Here is a 20,509-nt window from a genome sequence, read left to right as displayed (position 1 = left end):
CAAGAGCAAAAGCCAAGTCAAACCGGTGGTCAGAGCACGAGATAAAGCCAGGAGTGAGTCCAGAGTCCAAGAGCAAGGTCAGGTACAATCCAAGGTCATTTACCGGTAGTGTCAGGTCCAAAAGCAGGCACAGGCACGGGCAAGGTTGACAGAACACGGAGCGGTTGCAGGCAATAGACACATTGCTTCCACACCCGGCAGTTCCTCCAGACTGGCTCTTATAGCCAGGCGTGGTTTTCAGCCAGCTGCTGGGGCTCCATCCTGACACTACTCATCGTCACTCTCCAGCAGCTGGCGTTGGCTCAAGAGGCTAGCATTGCGCCGTCTCTCCTGCAGTTCCAGTCTCTGGCGCTGCCTGCGGTGTTCCTTGGGCGTGGGTGAACCTGGGGGGGGTGGAGGCTCTTGGCTGCGCTGCACCTGTAGAAGTCCCTGGCTGAGCTTCCCCTGTGGTGTAGGAGCTAGAGGGTGCTGGTGTCTCAGCTGCTGGCTGTAAGCTCTGATCAGCCAGCAGCTGTTGCTCCTGATTGCTGGCTTCTGCTGAATCAGGGCTAGGGCTGGCTACACAGGGCTCCTCTTCTCCTGAGGAGTCCTGGCTGGCTACACGAGGCTCCTCTCCTCCAGAGGAGACCTCACTCTCAGACTGGGCCAATACATAATGTTTAACTCTTTTAGAATAATCTCTGCAGTATTTTATTATGTATAAAAATTAAGATTTCCCCTTCATCCTAATATAATAGGCAAGCTGTGATGCTGGCAACTCATTTTTTATTCCTGCACAGGCACACTCCGTGAGAATAAGAAGTGAGTCGTCGACAACACAGCTTGCCTTCCTGCCACCTCAGTGGCCTCCTTGGGGCCTCTTGAGGCCCGGGAAGGCCTGGAGCTGTGGCAAAGCCCTCCAGAATCTTTGAGGAGGCTGCTGCAGTGGCAGGACAGCCTGGCGTAGTTCTCAAGGGGCCCAGGAAGGCTGAACGTTATTGCAGGAAGGCCCGGTGCAGTTCTCTGGAAGCCCAGGAAGGACTGGCACTGTGGTGGGAAGGCCCAGCACCATGCCACAGCCCTCCAGAGGCCCCAAGGAGGCTGCTGAGGCAGTGGGAAGGCCTGGCCCACTGTGGGAAGGCCTGGCACAGTTTTCCAGAGACCTGGGAAAGCCAGGCACCACAGAGGCAGGAAGGCCCGGCACTGCAGCGAAGCCCTCTGGAGGCTGTTTTCTAGAGCCCATTGTTTTCACAAAAGGCTTGGTTGCTAGTATGAAATACTGCATTACAGGAAAGTATAATAAGCCTGATTACGCAATGAACTTTACAAATAACTTTAAAATATGACCATTCTTCTAGTTTAAGATTTAAAATGACAAAGCCCAAATTGAAAATTCTCTTTGCAAATTAGTGGAAATTGGATTGGTAGATGTGCACAGATTAGCTTTTTAAATCTAAGATTGTTTGGGGGTGAAATGACTTCAGTTGCTATTACAGGGCCCCAAAGAGGCCCATTTCTTTGAAAACACTGCAGAAAAAGAATGTAAGTGATGAACATAAATTGAACATAAATGGCTTACAGGTAAATCAGAACACCAAACAGAAAGTGTAACATCAGTTTAAAATTACATACACCAACATTACATACACCTACATTGTCCACACCCCTTATTTAAAATGGCCATAGTTGTAAAATTCAGATTAGGATTCTGAATCATCTAAAGTGACTTGCAATAGCTTTAAATGTGAAAGTCTTGCTGAATCTAGGATTGAAAGTAAAAACTCCCAGAAGAATTTATGTGCTTTACCGCATGGAGTTAGACATTGAAAGTGTTTATGTAAGCTTCAGCTCCTCAGAGAGTTGTAAAATGGAGGCTAACGTTTTTATATTGATGTAGAAGAAATAGCTTAGATTTCGAACATGCTAGTAATTGCATGAACAGAGTTTATTTTACTTTTAAAATAGAATCCTCCTTAGGAAGTGCTTACTTTTCTTCAATCAAGTGACAGGTAAACTTCATGAATTACTTATATTTCAGAATATTATTAATGTAGAGATTACATTGACTTGTTCAGTTTAGTTTTAATGAAAATACAACAAACTTTTAATACAAAAAATTAGATTGGTGGATGTAAATACTAAAACAAAAATTCTGCAGTTAGTCTGATTTTTATATTGATTTATCATGAATAAAAGTGATAGTTGCACCATTGAGTTACACCATAGGTCAGCATGGGAATTTGGATTATAAATTTGTACAACCTATGTTAGAGGAAGCCTGCTTGATTAATGTAAAACAATCAAACAGCTCAGTGTATTATAAATTACATGGCCTAAATTCCGAAAAATATGTATGGGAGTTTGTAAAAAAATGGTGGTCCTATGTTTTCTCTCCACCCTTAACTTGAACTAGAACTGGCCTTAGAATCTGTTTCAGTGCCAGAGCTTAACCTTGGGAAATACAGGGTTTCCAACTTCAACTTGTGAAATACTTGGAGATTTGGGGGAGGAATTTGAGGAGGGGAGGAGTTTGGGAAAGGGAAGGAGCTCAGGGAGATGCGATTCATACAGATTGTCCTCTGAAGCTGCCATTGCCTTCAGGGGAACTGATCTCTGTCATCAGTTGCAATTCTGGGAGAACTCCAGGTCACACCTGGAGGGTGGCAACCCTATGGAAATAGGAAGCAAGAATAATGAAGTAGGTTCTCTAAGCATGTACAAAATGCCTTTCTCTTATCACTGAGTAACTAGCAATGGCACTTAAACATCTTAGATCAGAGTAGCAGGGGTTCTGTGTCAATGAACATTTGAGCTTTGATGCCTTTCTTTTTAGAACCTAAGCCACTGGAACACTGTCACAGGGGTCAGTGAAGGTAGCCTGTGTAAGGTCTTACCCAGTCAATACTGGAGAACAAAAGTGATACAAATTGCTCTATGCCGTTACCTGGAAACCATACTATAAATGTGACATTTAAGAATATGGCTGAAGTTTATTAGACTTGAACTGTATTGTGGGTAATTGCCCAGTAATAACCCTTCCTAAATTATCTGAAGCCTTTGTACTTTACTTAACAGGGAACACAGGCTCCCCAACCACTAATATTATCATCATTCAAGATAATGAGCAACACAAACCATTCTATTACCAATCTAAAAGCAATAAATGTCAAAGTAAAGAACTATGCAATATTCTGTCCTGAAAGAACAAAGGACAAAAGTAATGATAATGCTTTTTATATTTGCAGTCTATTATATCACGCATAACAAATGACCACATAATTGCAGATAGTGTTATTTTAACAAATTAGGGAAGGGGGAGAAGATGTTGACAATTGCCCCCACAAATTGTCAGATTATTATTTTTAAAAGGAATGAATTGGTAATCTTTAAACTCATATTGAAATTGTTTGGGATGCTTTCCTAATATTTCTGTAATTGAGTAGTTTTATTGATGTTATTTGATGTTGGGAACTGGGCTGTAACTGAAAGGTTAGGGTGCCAGGCTATGACTTAAAAGATTCAAATGCAGTCCCTTGGACTCATATATTTCATATGTTCCTACATATTAAAAACAGTCCCTAATTTCTGCTACATATCCTGCGTACATATTTGCCCTTATATCCAAAGAAAAAAAAAGATAATCTGAGTCTGATTATTAGATGGCTCATATTAGTCTAACTGTGGCACATGTTAAATATGTTGAATAAGAAGTTGTATTCAATGACTGTGTCCAGAGGTGCTCAGATAGTCACCTTAAAGCCCTTTGAATGGGCTCAGACTTTGAAAAAAATATATCACTGTAGGATAGAATCAAACAACAAAGTCATCATCCTGCTGAAATTGAAATAAAACTATAGGAAGAAATATTTTAAATTCTATTTGCTGGTCGTGAGGTTTCCCATTGTCCTTACACACCACCCTCTGGTCTGCTGTCTCATCATCACTGCCACATGCTATCCTACTGAGGGAAAGGAGTCTTTACTACCAGTCACCTGGTTGGCCACAGAGCTATCATGCCTCTCAAGGACTGCCCCTTGTGTGGCCTCAAATGTGGTGGGGCAGAAAGTGGGGCTGCAAACCCCTAAACTCTCTCTCCATCTCGGAGGCTGCCCTTACAGCAGGGACAGTCCTCCCACTTTCCACACTGGCCAGGGCTTCTGTGCTCCTATATCCCCCTAGTGAAGACCTCACCCTCCTCCCCAACAGCTCACTCTCAGGGTAAGCCCCAGCACTTGGGCTGCTGTTGGCCAGATGACCCCAGAATCACAGAGTTGGAAGGGGCCATACAGACCTTCTAGTCCAACCCCCTGCCCAATGCAGGATGCGCCTAAAGCATCCGGTTCCAATCCAGCCTTCTACATGCCTGGGGGCCACCTCTCGGGCCTACTTCTCAGCTCTACCCAGAACCAGGCCCCCTGCAGACCACGGCAAGTGCTTGCCTGGTGACTGGGTGGGACCCTGGGCTTCCAGCTGGTGCTGGTGCTGGTGCTGCCATGGCAGGGCGATGCCATCCCTGTGGTGGCCTGCTGGTCAATAGGCAGCTGGGATGGCACTGGCCTGATGTGGCCCACCATTGGGACCATCGTTGCCATGGCTTCTTTAGCCTCGGCGCTCCTCCACCCAGCTTCCCTGGTCTTCATCCTCCTTGGGCTGGCTTCTGTGGTGGCTGCTTTCTCTGGCCTGCCCCTCCCCCCAACGGCTGAACTGGCAGGGCCTCTGGTAAGTTGCGGCAACCCAAGGGACTGATGGGGATAATCTGGGCCATGCTGCAAGGCCTGCTCCAGACACTGGTAATTAACATGATTTAATTGGACTGTTGGAAACGTCTAAATTGGTCCATTGGATAGCTCTGTTTAGAGTTCAGTGTGAATGGAAGGATTCACAAGTATTTTCCCTTATGACCCGTTCTCAACTCTGTGGTATTACTGTTCAACTAGTATTTGACAGAAGTGTGCCAAATCTGTGTTTGGTCTTCAAATTCTTGCTGAAACAGCAGGATCACTATAGCACAGATCAAATTCTTGACAATTCCCACTTGATCATGAAAACTGGTCATCAATCTAGTCCTCAAAGCATATCCAACAATAGTATAATTCTTCAGTTAGCAAATTAGCAGATTTCTAAAAGACTGAATTATTCCAGTACAACAAGAACATCAAGACCAAAACCCTATTAAAATGAAGCATTTGCTGCAATATTTGGAAGGGGTTGTTAGTAGACATGAGCACGAACAGGGAAAAAATTCCGAAAACCCGTTCGTTGTTCATTGCCATCCACGAACAACGAACAGAACATGTCCCCTTAATGAACATGTTTGATGTTCGTGTTCATGGCCCTTTAAAGATCCCTTTAAACTATCAGCTGGCAGGTGGCAGGGGGGATCCCCCCCTTGCTGCCTGCCAGCTGATAGTTTAAAGGGCCCTTTCCTGCCACGTGCAAGGGGCAGGGCCTTTAAAAACGCCACAACCCCCAGCCCCCAACCCCCTGCCCTACCCCAGCGCTGTTGGGCTGCTGCCGCCAGGTGCGAGAGGGACGCTCTACCCGCTCTACCCGCTGTCAGAGGGACGAGGAGATTCTCCTCATCCCTCTGACAGTGGGCAGAAGCGGCCCTGCAGCAGCACCAGCACTGCGTGCTGTCAGAGGGACCAGGGGAGTCTCCTCGTCCCTCTGACAGTGGGCAGAAGCAGCCCTGTGGTGGCACCAGCTCCGCCCACTGTCAGAGGGATGAGGAGATTCTCCTTGTCTCTCTGACAGCTGGCAGAAGCAGCCCCACAGTGGCGGCAGCTCTGCCCGCTGTCAGAGGGACCAGGAGAGTCTCTCCTCATCCATCTGACAGTGGGCAGAAGCAGCCCTGTGGCAACACCAGCTCTGCCCACTGTCAGAGGGACGAGGAGATTCTCCTTGTCTCTCTGACAGCAGGCAGAAGTGGCCCCGCAGCGGCGGCTCTGCCCGCTGTCAGAGGGACCACGGGAGTCTCTCCTCATCCCTCTGACAGCGGGCAGAAGCAGCCCCATGGCAGCACCAGCTCTGCCCACTGTCAGAGGAATGAGATGAGCCTCCTCGTCCCTCTGACAGCAGGCAGAAGCGGCCTGCAGCGCCGGCTCCGCCCATTGTCAGAGGGACAGAGACAAGGAGAGACTCCCCTTGTCCCACTGACAGAATCTGACAGAATCTTCTCATCCTTCTGACAGGGACGAGAATCTCTGGAGAGATTTTCTCCATCCCTCTTGCACCTGGAGAGCTGGCGCCGCCCCCTTTTCTGTCATTTTCTCTTCATAGTGGCAAAAACTGTACTGCCTGTTGGAAGCTACTTTGAGGGGTTACATAACTGACCTTCCCAATGTCCAGTACCCACCAAATTTGCAGGGGACATAGTCCTCACTGTCCTCTGAAGACTGCCCAAGTTTCAGAGAGATTGCAGCCCAGGAAAGGTATGATCCATGGGTCCCCCCCTTTGCTGTCTATTTCTTTTCTGAGTGGCAAAAACTGGACTGTCTGCTGGAAGCTGAAGGGTTAAAGCCAGAAGGAAAACCAGAAGGAATTCAGACAAAGTTCAGTCCTTGCCGTTGCCAGGGGAATTGATTGAAGGTGCCTGAGTGTCTGGCTTCCCAAACAGCGGCCGAACACAACAAACAAGCTTGCGACGACCACTTGTTCGTTTGGAATGGGGACTCAGACGAACGGGCTGTTTGTTGGTTTTTTTCATTCGTATTGCTGTTTGTGACCACGTCTAGTTGTAAGACATTCTCTTTACAAGGACTTTCAAAACTACCAGCACTCTTTCTTCATCTAATCAAAATGGCAAAATGGTCATTTCCTTCTCTCTGTATGTTAGTTAATGTTTGTTGCATTTACTCCATTGAAAATGGCAGGTGGGAGGTAATAATGTCCATTTCTCAAAGATAATGACTAAATCAGGTCTTTAGATTATAATTAATTGGAATTAAACAATATAGCTGCAGGCTGGTTAGTAAATACCAAATCTACCATCTGTGTGTGCAGCATTTACAGCCGTTTGAGTTTCAGTTCTGCTCCATTTGCACTGCTAGCTATACGTTGACATGTGAGACAGACACAAACTATGTAAGAGGGTTGTTTTTATTTTTTTTGGTAATGGAGTGTGCAACCTCCAGGACTTCATGGACTTCTTAGATGGGAGAAGAGGGAAGATATGAGATTAAATTCAAAACAAATCAAGATCACACTGTTCACATACTCTGGAAACAACTCTGGAAACAACTCTGAATTGTAATAGTTGCTGCTCACATTGCCAATTGTGGTTTATGGAAAGATTATTCAGACCGTCCACAGACATTGTGTGATTCCACTAACATTAATTAACAAGAATATGTTCAACCAGAGAGGTCTCAAACCTGGACTCTCACTCAGACATTACCTTTGTTTGCAGTCTGGCCCCCAGTAGCTTCTAAAGCCCTAAATCTTACTTTACCTTCCTTTACACAATTAAGAGTTTGCAGTTACCCTCCTTCTGGCCACTTGCACCTTATTTCTGGGCAACAAAGGACCACCTTCATACAGTTTCCAGTTTGTGTGAGCTGACATCTGTTTTCTATCAAGCCTTTGACATAGGTAATGGACATGTGAAGCTCTCTTTATATTGAGAAGAATCTTAGTGAATCTAGCCCAGTGCTTTCTCTTCTGAATAGCAGCAACTTTTCTAGGTCTGAGAATTTCTTTCTCAGTCCTGCTATCTGAGATTCTTTATATAGTGATTTCAAAGATTGAACTATATACCTTCAGTATGCAAAGCATCATGAGCTCCTTCTGATTCCATCCTCGTCTCAAATTATTTTATTTACTCACTTATATAGTTGTTATATACCAGCTTTACTCCCCAAACGGCTTACATCATTCTCCTCTCATCTATTTCTCTCTCTTTATATATATATATATATATATATATATATAATTGAATTTTAACAAGGTCAGGACAGGGAGGGGCATGGGAAGGAGGAAAGGGGGGATAGGAGGGGAAAATCAACAAACATGCTAAATATTATTCTACATATCGTTTGGTACTACAAATAGGTAGACTGTGGTTATCAAAACATCATAAAAAGCTTTTTCAGCATCCAGGAATACCATTGCCATAGATTTTTCAGGATGTGCTTCATAGTATTCTAGTAGATTTAAAGCAGTTCTAATATGATTTCTCAATTGTCTTCTCGAGAGAAATCCAGCTTGATCTTGATGTATTATATCTGCTAATACTTTTTTCAATCTCGTAGCTAGTATTGAAGCAAACATTTTGTAGTTGCAATTAAGTAGAGAGATAGGTCAGTAATTCTTAATTTCCTTTGGATCCATTCCTTCTTTATGGATCAATGAGATAGCAGCCTCCATCCAAGATTCAGGTAGAACCACTTCTTCCAGCACTGTAGTGATCATGTTCTTGTACAGTAAAAGAATAACATCTTCTAAAACTTTATAGTATTCTGCCGGTAGCCCATCAGGACCAGGAGATTTCCCAGTATTTTGCTTTTGTATGGCCTCTGTTATTTCCATCACTGTAATGGAGTCATTAAGACATCTCTTACTTTCCTGGGATAGCCTGGGAAGATCTTGCTTTTATAAATACTGTTTTTGATCTTCTGTTGATATTTCCATTTTCCCATACAATTGTTTATAAAAAGATTCCACAATTTTCTTTAATACTTCCTTTTGAGTCTTCTCTCTCTTTGCATCATCATAGAAGGCATGAATCAGTCTCTTTTCTCTTTCCTTTCAAAGTTTATAGGCTAGCCACCCCCCTGGTTTATGTGCATATTCAAAATAATTTTGTTGAGCAAATTTAACTGTCAGGATGTCAGTTCTCAAGCCACAGCTACGCCATGTTCTCCTGTTATAATCTGTAGTTATTTAGTTCTCTCCCTCCAGGCCCAGGTGCTGCCCAGGCCGCCTATATCCATGGGAATGAAGAACTCTTATCAGCCTGGCCAACCTTGATGTCCTCGCCTTCCCAGGTCTTCGAGACAGGACTAAAGGGGGAGGCTGGGAAGGGGTATTTGAAGTGTTGTTACTTTCATTTTATGTGTCATTCTCAACAAAGCTTTGGTTCAGCTAAGGGCCTCAAGTCCTTGGATCATGGACCCCTGTATCCTGAGCATAATCTTCCAATAAACCTTTTGAAACCAAGAGACCTTGTGCTTCTTGCAGAAGGGGGGAGACGAACTCTAGATAACTGGGATTCCATAGTCTGACATTAACATTTTTAGCAATTTTTTTTCAGATAATAAATTAATTTGGTTTTGAAGAATCTTAATATTACATTTTAAACTTGCATTTGAAGGATCCATTTTCAAGCCTTTCTCATTTTTCTTCAAAGCATCCATTATCTCTTGATAGTGTTACCTCTTCTCTCATCTCCATTTAGCCATAAATCTTATCACCAATCCTCTAAAATAAGCCTTACTTGCATCCCAGACAATTCTCATGTGTTTCAGAGTTTATATTTTGTCAAAAATAATGTTTCATTTCTTCCTTTATGTCTTGCAAAAATTGTCTATTATTCAACAACTGAGCATTCAATCTCCATCTAAATTTCTTTGGAGTATCAGTTATTTTCAAAAGCAGAGGTTTATGGTCTATGTATGTCCTAGGAAGAATATTGACATCTTTAATTTCCTGTAGAAAACTTGCTAAAATCCAACACATGTCAATTCTAGACCAAGACTTATGACTGTCAGAATAAAATGTATAATCTCTTCTCATAAGGTTTTTCAATCTCCAAGCATCAACCAGTTTATATTCTTCAGTCAATTTAAGAAAGGATCTTGGCAGGAGACCTTTAGTATTTTTAATCTTCTTATTAGTTCTCCTGCCTAAAGCTTGATCAAATACAGCATTAAAAGCTCTCAGCAAGCATATATCAGTGTAGTTAAATCTTGCCAAAACATCATTTAGACAGTTGTAAAAATTTCCTTGATGGTCATTTGGTGCATACTAGCAAAATCTTCTTTTCCCCAATAAAAATTTCTACTAGTAAGTCCAAGTTTTTTACATGTCAAATAATGTTGGTCCTTCTTTCTTAGATGTGTTTCTTGTAGACAAGTAACATCCACATTTAAGGTCTTAAGTTGTTTGAAAGTCTTCTTCCTCTTCTCAGGTGAATTTAAGCCATTAACGTTGGTTGAGAATATTCTTATGGTTTTTCTCTCCATTATGGCCGTCCTTTATTACTAACTTCCTTATTTCTTCTCGTCGTTCTCTGAAGTTTCGGTCCTTGATTTTAAACCTTTGATGGTCCAGGTTCAAGTTCTTCTTCCAATGCCATTGAATAGTCTTGTGTTGGAGTTTCTCCATCATTTTATGGTCTTGTCCCTGTCTTCAATTTCATTTTCTTAGCCTCCACATCCTTGAGTTTTTTCCCATGTCGTTCTATAAAATCTTCAGCTTTAAAAATTGAATCAATCTTGAATCTCTGACCTTTGAAATTGAAGAGAACACCTTCTGGAACTAGCTGTCAAAAGGAATACTCATTGAGTTTACTTGTTAGAAACATATATTCTTTCCTTTTCTGTCTTACCTTCCATGGAATTTCCTTCAATATTCTTATCTCCTTATCCTGAATCTTGAGTGGTTTACCATGTGTTGTTTTTAGAATATGGTCTCTAATTGCACATTTTGTAAATTTAACATGGACTTCCCTTGGTAAATAATTCTTTTTTACATATACTGAGTTAACTCTATATATCAAGTCAATTTCTCTCACAATCTGTTTTGTTTAATAAATCTGTTTTGTTTAATAAATGGGAGGGGCACAGAGTGCACAGAGGATCAAGACTCACACGTGCCTCTTGCTCATCAAAGTTACAACAGCTGTGCAATACATTTTATACCTTGTTCATTACAATATTGGAGTTCTAATTGTCTTGAGCTTCCCAGGAGCTTGGTGTTTATAGGAGGCTACCTCCAATGACCCAATGCTCATTTATTGGAAGAATAATTCTTGTCATCATCTTAATTACAATATTTCCCATTTTCCTTTGCTTATCATTTTAGCACAGTGTCTTATCTCTTTCAAGGAACATCTCTTTCCGATCTGCACTTTGCCATCCATAGACTATAATTGGGTTTCCCTTTTCTCCTGCTAACTTGACACAGTAAGATCTTTCAAGGGTGCCTCAGTGTTGCATGAGCAACCTTGTATCATGCGAGCTCACACAGCTCCCTCTTAGTCTTTGTTGGAGTGAGACACTTTCCTTCTCCTGAAATGTGCAAAGGGTAACTTTTGCTGTCTGTGTCTTTTTCTTGGGCCTCTGGCAGCCTTGGAAGGTTAAGCTGCTCAGCATATCTGAAACCACTGCTTCTATGGGCTTTTGTTCTCTCCCTTTGTCTGTTCTGTATAGGCAGGTATCTTCGATCCTCCCCTGGGCAGCTGCTTCCTCCACCTTTCTACTTTGGTTAGTCTTCTAACTACAGTTATTTTGTGCATATATTTCTTCCTTGAAGGGAATATCCTCTTTGGTTTCTAAGCATAGCATCGCTTGTGCATATGTGTATAGTGCAAATGCATTTTCTTAATGGCAACCTTGCATAATAGGCACATCTATTATTTCTGGGCTGCTCCCCCTGCACACAGCAGGTGCGTCCCAGGACTATCAGTGTTAAACAATAATACTTATTGTTCAGCACTTAGAATTGTTTGAAAGCCACTTTGCTGGGGTTATCTGCCAGGTCTTTTCCTCTCCCCCTTTAACTTCTCCGAGTACTAAAGTTAAAGTAAGCAATTAAGATGAGTAAAGGTACTGTTTTTGGCAGTCCTTGGCCATAAAACTCACAATTCAAAAGCAGAGAATCTGTAAGCAGGGTGCATGTCCATTTAAAAGAAACTAAGCTGGTAATTCTGGAGCCTGCAGTTCGTAGCCATTCACCATTCATTATGGTGCCTGTTCTCCGCCAGTGCAAAGGTTCCTCTTTGGAGCACTCGGCCCTCAGCTGCTACTAAGAGGAGCATCCCCAAAAAGATATTCCCCAGCTTCAGAGACACCCTCCAAGTATCCCCTTAAAATCTAGCCATGGCTAGACCTCCCAGACGGGGCAGGTCAGCTCGTCTTTGGGAGAGCTCTCCCAAGACACAGCTGAAGTCACTGCTGCAAAACCAGAAGTCCATCTATTTCTCATCAGCTCTCATCTACTTCACCTGTGAAGTAGATTACACTGAGAGTGTATGGCTGTGGCCCACCACTGATGTGGCCATGGTTCCCTGTGGCCATGGTTACCCAGCAAGCTTCCATATCTGAGTGGGGAACTGAACCTAGGTGTCCTAGTCTGACACTAGCCACCACACTGGCACTCAAGAACTTCATCTCACTGCAGGACAGATGCACCTGCTGACTGTTTCTCTTCTACTCAGTTATAAAATGGGCTGTAGCTTCAGGTGCCACAGGTCACTGTGCCTGATGTCCCCCATGTTTGGTACATTTCTTCAGTTTAGACATCCTCCAGCAACTTGTGGTCAATCTTCCAAGCTTTCTATCCTAAGGATTAGCTCTTGCAATGATTTAAACTCCTCCTCTGGGACCGTGAACCTACAATGTGCATTAAGCCTGACACTAGTTATATAACCAAGCATTTTGATTTTTTCCCCTGGTACAAATAGTAATAATTGATACTGGTAGCATGTAAGCTTAAAATGGCCCTAAACCTGTCTTTTGAATGCTGAGATGGTAACATATCTTAACTAGCTGATTTAAGATGTTTAAGATAACAGCATCAATTGTATCATGAGAAACAAACCATGTATATTATCTTCTTACTGATAACAAATTGGCTCTAAGCCCTCTGTTAAAGGAATTATGATTTATAGAAGATGCATAATGTTCTAATCAGATACTGAAAGGTCATCTGCTACTATAAGATAAAAATGCAAACCATAGAATGCCTTGTTTCAGTATCTTTTATTTCCCTCTGCATGACACCTGTTTCAGCTTTAGAGCTTTTTATTTTGTTTATGTACGAAATTTATGCCTTGCCCTTCTGCCCTCATCAGGGCCATCAAATTTAAAAACATACAAAATAAAACAATATCTTCAAAACCATTAAAACCAACAAAATCACATCATTAAAACAAAACCAGAGCTAAAATACACATACAAGAACATTAAAACAACAATTAAAACACAGGGCAGGAAGGTGGCGATCACTGCAGGAACACTAGATTAAACAAAAAATGTATTCACTTGCTAGAGGAAGATGGCAACAGAAGAGAACAGGAGACTCTATCTTGGGAGACAGCCTCAGAGTTTTGGTGCCATGACCAAGAATGCCTTCTCCTGGGTTGTTACTTGTCTAATCTCCAAATGTATGAGCACCCAAAGCAGAGCCTCAAATGATGTCCTTAGTGGTCAGCTATGTTCATAAATGTGTGGGTGGTCCTTTAAATATACTAGTCCCATGCCATATAGGGCTTTAAAAGATCAACATCAGTACCTTGAATTGCATTCAGAAGCAATTTGGGAGCCAATACAGATGGGCAAAGATTGGAGTGATATGGATCCTGTGACCTGTTCTACTCAACATCCTGGCTTCAGGATTCTGCACAAAATGAAATTTCAGAACCCTTTCTAAGGGCAGCCTCAAAAACAGTGCCATTGCAATAATCTAATTTAGATGTAACCATGGCACCAGATCTTTTCTGCCCAGGAAAGGCTGCAGCTGACTAACGCATTGAACATGGTAAAAGGTACTCCTGGCAACAGGTGTCATTTGCTTATCCAGCAATAGCCTGGATCTAAGAACATCCCCAAACTATTGGCCTGTTAATTCAAGGGAAGTGCAATCCCATACAGAATGGATGACACCTGACATTCTGGGTCAGACCTTCTGCTCTCCAGTAGCACTTACATTTTTTCAGGATTAAGCTTTAGTTTATTAGCCTACATCTACTCCAAAAGGGCCTCCAGAGACTGGTTTAGGGTTTCTAAATCCTCCCTGGCAGTCAGGAGCACAAGATAGAGCTGAATGTCATCCACATATTGATGATAGTTTTGTTATGGGGAGGAGAATTTCTTTTTATGAAACTCACTTTTTTAGCTATAGCCATTGAGTCTTCTAATTCTCTTTTTTATCTTTTAAATGAAGGATTTCCTTTGTCATTTTTCTGTGATTTCTTTTGGTATAGAAAACAGTGCACCCTTGTAACTTCAGCTCATTCAGTTGTGTAATGTTTCCTGACCTCCCTCTCTGAAGGAAAGGGGGTTTAGAAAGCCTTTGCTTTCCTGAGCTTCTATACCAAAGGAATCCTGAAATTTTGCAGAGCCTCCCTTCCTCCTCCCCTTCAAATTTATCTTTGGTCAAAAGAGAATTGATTAGAAAATTGGCTCCAAATTCCTAAAAAAAGGAAAAGAAAAAGATTACTGGATTTCAGAGATATTGAGTAATGAGAAATTAAGAGAATTTCTTTTAACAACCCTAAGGACAACACAGCCCACATCTCTGAATGACCTCACCCAGCAGTTTACTTCAGATATTGAAAGGTATAAGGGACAAGATGGATCCTTGAAGGACCCCGAAGGCTAAAGGCCAAAGTGCTGATCAGCAGCCCCTCAGTGTCACCTTCTGAAAACTACCCACCAGGTAGTACTGGAACCACTGCAAAATGATGCCTCTCAATTCCATCCCAGAAAGGCTGTCCAGGAGGATACCATGACTGATGGTATCAAATCCCCTGAGAGGTCCAGGAGAATCAATAAGGTTACACTCCCTCTGTCTATATCCTGGCACAGATCATCCACCAGGGTGACCAAGGTGTTTCATTCCCATAACCTGGCGGGAGATTGGGATGCTGGCTCTTACCTCCCCGCCCCCACCCCTCAACTTCTTTATGCGTGTAGCATGTGTGCATTCCCGGTTGGTGTGATGATGTCATTTCTGGGAAGTGATGTCATCACGCAGTTCAAAGGGCAGCCAGGAGTGCTCCTGCGCTTGCCAAAGGACTGAAATGCCCCCTGTGGAGCCCCATTTGGCCTGAAACGGGCCCACTGCAGGAGCGCACTGCGCTGCCCAGAAGTGGGGAATGGCAAGCCTAGTCCCATCTGACTGTTTTTTTTATTTTGTTTTTTTATTACCTACATTAACTAACAATACAGAGGGAAAGAAGGGGGGAAGGGAAAGGAAAGAAAAAAAAACAGCAACATATAACAACACTACACTACAAATAATGCTTTCCCTTCATACTGCCATTATTAAAAAATTAAAACTTTGTAAGATATTGATGGAGTGGTTGACCTTGCAAAATACAGATTACAATCCAAATTAAGTCTTCCTCCCCCCCCCCGGGCCTCGGACGCAGTTCTCTCTGAGCAACTGCAACTGCAGTGCTCGTTCCCTCCCCCCCCCTTCAGACTTCAAATCCTTTTCTTCTTGCTTGGTGTCTTGCTGAAATTCTTGATTTTTGTCCTCAAAATCCCTTAGTTGATCTTCTGATATTATCTTGTAAGCTTGATCTTTGTAACTAAACCAGATACCTTCCGGAAATAGCCATTTATACTTTATTCCACGTTCCCTCAGAAGAGCTGCGAGCTTTTTATACTTAAATCTTCTTTTCCGAACTAAAAATGGGACGTCCTTCAGTATCTTAACTTTATTACCCAGAAAGTCCAGATCCGCATTGTATGAGTTGTATAGGATAGTGTCTCAGATCCTCTTAGATGAAAAATCGATGATGATCTCGCGAGGCAGCTGACGCTTCGTTGCATATTTTGAAGAAGCCCGACGGACTTCCAAAATGGCGCTTTTAACCTCTTCTTTAGTTGCCCTCGCGGGTGTCGCCAATAGTTCCGAGGCCAGACCCCATAAATCCTCATTTTCCTCCTCTTTCACATTCTGGAGGCGCAAAATTGTCTGTGTTCGTTCCACTTGTAGCCCGATCAGCTGGTTCTCCACCAGCTTAAACTCTTTATTCGTAGCCTTCACGAGTGACGCACTTTCCCGAGCAGACTTCTCTGCCCCCCCCCCCGCTGCTTCCTTAATGGTTTTCACTTCGCTCTCAATTAAGCCCACCCTTTGATCTGTTTCGTTCAGCTTGTCAACAAAGGGTTTTATGGCTTCGATAACCGACCTCTGCACCAATTCTTCGAGCGACTCTCCCGTCCCCTGCAGGGCAGCCGAAATTGACTTGCCCAGAGCAGGACTCTGTTTTTTCACTGCCATTTTAGGGGGGGGACCACCAGCCAAATTCTGAGACTCAGCGAGGGGGAAGAACGAGCCTTCTTAGCTTCAGATCCCACCACTCCTTCACATGCGCTTGTAATAACAGAAGGGATTCGCTTACTTACAGGCTTCCGCCTAGTTCTGCTCTCTGCCGTTTTCCATGGCCCGGCAGCAGTCGAGGCGCCGCGCACGTCTGCCGGCCTCCATAGGGACAAACGGGCAATTTACCCCCCGTATTGATTTTCAGGGGGCTCTTCCCGCAGCGTCCCGGACCCTGCCTCCCTCACTGGGAGTCCTGGGGGCTAATCTTCGCAGATCAGCCGCCCGGTCAGAGTGCTCGGGTGCTTCCTCCCAGACCTGCGGAGAGGAGCGTCCGACATGGCCGAGAAAACGAAACCGAAAATCGATTCTTTAATGCAATTTTAATGGAAAATCCAAATAATGCTTTTCTCAGTGTTTTACATTCCAGCATTTTTGCGCTGATGCTTATCATAGCTACTTTATTTTAAACTTTCACTTCTTCCTTCTTTCTTCCTGTACATTCTGGGAGCTGAACAATTCTTTCAGAACATTCATAAATTGGAAGCAAATCATTGGGTATTTCCTTGTGGGAGAGAGTGAAGCAGTACTTTTTAGTTTTTACTCATCCAGAACACCTGGGTTTTTATATATAATAATATATATTTTTATACACAGACACACACAGACATATATATGTACACATATACATATATATGTATATACATACACACATATAATGTGTGTAATAATAATACACAATAATATTAAGCATAATATGAGCAGTGATTTTGGCTTGCTACAAAAGTAATACTTAATTCCTGGCCTCCCCTCGTCTCACATAACCTGTCTATTAGGATGGTACTAGAGAACCATAAACTGAAATCAAAGGAACAATATGAAAATGCATTACTCAGGACCTTTGGTAGAGTAGAATTTATTCCAAGTAGACATATAGTAGGATCTTACCAATGAAAATGTATTTGGGAGGGGAGAGGATTGCTGTGTACCCCCATTTCAATCCCTCTTGCTCCCAAATGAGGGAAAGGTATTGTCCATCAAGCACAAAGCCTGTTGCATGGAATCACTCCTATTAAATTTTCTGTGGCACAGACCTTATGATGTGCAGGCAAAAGGTCTTTATGAAAGCAGATGTTCCTCACCTTCCCCTTGCCACAGCAGCCCTCTCTGATTTCCCAAATGACACTGCTAGGAGACATGGGATCCCTGTGTGTGTGTGCGGGGGGGACTGCTATATACGGAAGGCTGCAAAGAGGAGGAGAAATTGAGAGAAATTGTCACCCATGGTAGCAGAAGGAGGAGAAGTGGTGATTCAGCATGATTTCCCCTCCTCTTTATTCAAGTTCCCTGAGCTCGAAGAACATTTTATCTGCAAGTTCCTCTACTCCAAGAAATGTCCTAGCTTTTCAGGGAATAATACAGCTCCTATGGAAAGGAAAATATGTGTGTAGATTCTCCAAGGCCTCAGAGCTAGGATGCTCACACTAAGATTCCTAGTGTCCACAGGTACTCATCCCCAGCCATACCTCCTGCTATGCTCCCTCCACAAGGATGCCCATGCCACCATTACATCTGTGCTCCACAGCTGTCCTTCAATAGAGGAAGGAGGGGAGAAGAGCCTTCTGCTGAGACTTATCAGGCTCTCACCACTCCCCTGGTGCTTGTTAAGACCAGTGAGTGCTGAGTTGGGCTGCTTTGACCTTCCACAAGGTCACTGGCCTGCTGTTCCTGCTTAGCCTCCCCTTAGTGCTGGCCTCCTCTGGGTGCCGCTGTTTCCCTCCCAAATGCAGGCCTGCCCACTCCTACCTCGTTTGACCATCCATTGCCTCGCCTGCATCTTCACTTCCCTCCTCCACAATGTCCACAGCTTCCAAATCCCTTGTTTTCCCAGCAGATCCTCACCCTGCCAGTAGCATCACAAAACCACTTCCAGCACTGCTGGATTCTCATCTGGCTGGGCTGTTGGAGGCACAGCAATACTGCTGAGACCCCACGAGCTCATCAGGAGCCAGGGTGCCAGGGCCCACAATGCAAAGCATATTATTGGAAGCCCTTTGGGGGCTGCAGTGCCAGGTATCCCACCAAGGCCCACGGTGCTTGGGCTGTGGCGCTGGGACCCATGGCACTGTGAGATGGGCTGCCATAAACTGTTTCCATGAGCATCTTGGGCTCACTCTTCATATGTATTTCTTTTAATCTGGCTGATTCTGTACTCTCCTCACACAAAAAAGGGGAAAATTTTGTTCAGGGTTAGTATGACTGTTATAGAACATGAATTTACTTGACATAGTATTTATGGATGAAAACTTCGGTGGCTGTCTGCTTCTTCTTCCTTGATATCCTTCCCACCTTCCAAATTAAGAAATGAAATGTGCTCCCAGAGAACCAGCATGCCCTATAGGAGTAAATCTAAAGAAAACTTTTGTTACTCTATAACACAGGCAGCTCTGGATCTTCTGATCAATTGATGTAACAGTCCTTTGAAGTCAAACATCAATCCCTTACTCATTATGGAAAGACAGACAACCAAAATAAGAGAAAGAGAAAGCTTTGGAGGTGGTGGGGGTGGTATTGTGTTTTTTTTAAAGTTTTTATTTAATTATGCACATTAATAGTTACAATATTGAGAGAAAGTCATTAAACATTGATAACTAAGAAATCTTCTGTTGCATATTAATAATAATTTACATGCCCTTGTAACCATGAATTTTCTTACAAATGAGTATTTCAGCTTGGATTTCCATTAAAGGTTGATATACTAAATGATAACAAATCTTAACCTTATTATAGAGGATTTATATCAAACATAGACGATTGAACTACTTTGATAATGATTAGATTATTAATAAAAATACTGTTTAAGGAAGATATTTTCAATATATATGATTAAATAAGTATTATTATGAAGTCAAACCTTTTACCCATCGTTTACAGATATTAATAGAAGAACCAACAATGATAATATATACTCATTATTGTAACCCTGATAAACCTTTCTAAATTACCCACTTTCCCCTCCCCTCTCCCTCTGTCCCCTCTTACTTTACTAAATAGTGCTATTTAAATTGGATTAATTAAGTTGCTTAATAACAGTTCTCTATAGCCCAAGAGTAACCCCCTATAGACTATTTGGCCTACTACTACCAACTTGGAGAACTGTAAATAACTGGGGGCCCTGTCTGTGAGCTCCATTCCCTGCCCACCATGCCTCTAATCTGATATTACATATATGCATTTTACAGTCATAACATTTTGCAGGATATTTTAGTTTGCTATCAACTTAGATTTTAACATTTCGGTCTGTTTTTTCTTTCTTGTTAAATGTGTCTTGCTTGGGTCTTGTTTTCCTTAAAGGGTGATAACTAGGGATGTGCGTTTCGGCATTCTGAATGCCGAAAGAATGCCGAAACAAAAGTGTTTCGGCATTCTTCAAGAATCCCGAAACGTTTCGGGGAATGCCGAAACGTTTCGGGATTGCCGAAAGAAAAACCCGAAACGTTTCGGGATTCTTTCGGCATTCTTTCGGCATTCGAGAATCGCCATTTTGATTTTGCTAGCCGTTTGCCTTAGCAAGCGGCTAGCAAAATCCTGCTGGAAGCAAAGGCTTCCTGCAGGCTCTTAGAAGAGGGGAGGGGGGGAGAAGGAGTGAATCACTCACTCCTTCTGTCACCCCCCACCCCTCTTGCAAAGGAGGATAGGGAATCCTGCTTTGCCTTGCAAATGCAAGGTGCAAGCATTGCATTGCACTTTGCATTTGCAAAGCAGCAGAGATTCCCGCCAAAACTAACAGGTAGGGGAGGGGGAGCAGGAGGAGGGTGGCTCTTGGAGTGTGGGTGGGGAAAGGCAGGGGACTGGGGACTTTAGGAGTCACCAATCCCACTGCTGCATTCTCATGCCAGCCAATAGATTTAAATCTTTGGCTGAGGCTGCAGCAGGGGATTTAAATTTGGAGCAAGACTGTCTGGAACACTTCTGTTGCTGCTGCTGCTGAGCTGTGACCGAGAGAGGAGAAGAAGAGAGACTGCACCTGGAGCCTGGAGGACATCTGCCTGGAGGATCAACTGTGCTGGACATCCTGAGAGGACACCTGGTAGGCCTTTTTAAAATTTTTGTAAATTTTTTTGATGCTGGGCAATGTGCTGCTGTGGCCTGCCTCTGCAAAAAGGTGTTGCAGTTTATTCTTGGCATGGCCTGGGGGACAGGTTGGGCAGACAATGTTTAATGGTGGGGTGGGGGTTTCAGCATTGGTTGTTGTGCTTGCCTTCTTTAAGCTTGATCCACTGTTTTAAGATTAAAACAAGAGTGTGCCAGCTTTGGG

Source organism: Eublepharis macularius, chromosome 3 (genome assembly GCF_028583425.1).
Source record: "Eublepharis macularius isolate TG4126 chromosome 3, MPM_Emac_v1.0, whole genome shotgun sequence".
Taxonomy (NCBI): Eukaryota; Metazoa; Chordata; class Lepidosauria; order Squamata; family Eublepharidae; genus Eublepharis; species Eublepharis macularius.
This window is presented reverse-complemented; position numbering follows the sequence as displayed.